The 1,952-nt window shown below is 53.1% G+C and overlaps 1 pseudogene; it reads left to right on the forward strand.

The window, feature by feature from the left end:
- The first annotated feature begins 310 nt into the window (after positions 1 to 310).
- Positions 311 to 465, forward strand: LOC142461866 (U2 spliceosomal RNA; annotated as a pseudogene).
- The last annotated feature ends 1,487 nt before the right edge of the window (positions 466 to 1,952 follow it).

Genomic DNA, 1,952 nt, shown 5'->3' on the forward strand with positions numbered 1-1,952 from the left:
GTGCGTGGAACCTCTTTCTTCAAAACATGGTGCCAAGTCAGTGAGGACCAGTGCCCGTGGGATCTGCAGTCCAGAAATCTGCTGCACAAACCCCACTGAAGTGTTCAAAAGCAAAGATGTCACTTTGATGACTGGTGTGTGTTCGACCCTTGCACACGTGTGGAAGCTGGACAAGGAAGGACAGAGGGTTGATGCATTTGAATCATGTCTTGGCCAAGAATGTTGAATGGAGAGCAACCTACCAGAAGAACACACGAATCTGTCTTAGGAGAAATCCTACCAGAATGTGCCTTAAACTCCAGGATGGAGAACCACTTCTCCAACCCTCTGGTTAAGATCTAGTGCTTGTTCTGATCAGATTAATATCTGATCCACCCTCTCTCTGGGGACAATACATTAAATTGATTCTGAAAAAAAAAAGTCGGGGTCAGAGCGACCTCTGCTCACTGACTTTGGACAGCTCACCAGGTAAGACCCGTCGTTGGAAAAGAACACCATGCTCGTGAGACGGAGGGCTGGTGCACATCTCGATGAGGTGGACTGATGCTGTGGGTGCAGCGATGAACTCAAGCATGGCACGGAGGGTGAGGATGCTCAGGACCGAGCAGCATGGCCTTCTGTGGCAAGTGGACTCACCAGGAGTCAGCTGACCGGATGACCATGAACAAACAGGGTGTCAGAGGGGACTCCCTGACTCCTGCTCTGAGATCCTCTCTCACCCAGGCTGGCAGCGGCCAAGCTCTGCTCCGCAGGAGCCTCAAGCGGTCGTCGCCCCATGAGCCTCACTGTTCTCACTGCATTTGCCCTGAGAGCTGGCAGATGACCCTCTGTTGAGCTGCCTCATCCCTTCCTTGTGACCCTTCTGTGAGGGGATGTCCAATTGTCTAGAGGTGGGCTTTGGGTCTCCACTCCGCCCCACCCCACTAATTGGCATCAATATGATTGGTTGTTAGGGTCTTCTGATGCCGGATACCTGATCCCATGGACACCTCATGATCACACGGGTCGGTGTGCTTCTTCCCTGTGGGCATTGTTGCTTCCCTGCTGGCTGTGCTGGCGGTCTTCCAGTCAACAGCTGCCACGTGTCACACAGGCCGCACAGAGCTTCCACCCACACCAGCCCGGGTGCAGAAAATCGGAAGACTTTCTCAGGACGAAGAGTTTCAATACGAGCATCCAGCCAGGGCTGCCACGCCAGGTGTTTGTGAAGGTTGCCATTTCAGCTGCGGAGTCAGGTCAAGATTCACGTCGGGAGGGGTGTTATTTCTCCGTGTGAAGAGGCACCACTGGAGTTGAGGGCTGGAAGGAGCCGGGACAGAGCAGGTTGGGGTGTGGAGCCTGAGTGGCGAGCTGCCTGAGGAAGGTGTGGTGGAGAATGCTTTTCTTTCAGACACATTCAGGGAAAAAAAGCACACCTGCTTCATTGCTTGGGGCAGATGCGCCCTGCAGATGGTAACACAGGGCACGTTTGTGCAATAGAAACAGACTCTTGCCCCCTCCTCCATTTTTATTATGAGAAGCATCAATCAGAATTTGAGAGAGAGAGTCATATGGGAATTGGAAACCGCTTTCTTTAAAGGAGCAGTTAGGCCCCTCCCCAGAAGAAGACAGTACTGGAGATCTAGCCTGGAGATCACGACGGGTCTACCTAGAGCATAGGGGAAAGCACACACACACACACACACACACACACACACACTCACACACCAGAATTCACACACACACACACACACCAGAATTCACACACACACACACACACACACACACACACACACACACACACACACACACACACCGGAATTCTGGCTCACCAAGTCTCAAGGATGACATTCCTGCTCAGAGCAGCCAATGCACAGAGAGGGCTGTTGGTCCAGCCTCCCCAGGAGACACAACGTCCCCTCGCTGACCCACAGCGCTCCAGGGGATGGCACTGGAGACACAGCATGGGAATT

The sequence above is a fragment of the Tenrec ecaudatus genome, chromosome 11 (assembly GCF_050624435.1).
Source record: "Tenrec ecaudatus isolate mTenEca1 chromosome 11, mTenEca1.hap1, whole genome shotgun sequence".
Classification (NCBI taxonomy): domain Eukaryota; kingdom Metazoa; phylum Chordata; class Mammalia; order Afrosoricida; family Tenrecidae; genus Tenrec; species Tenrec ecaudatus.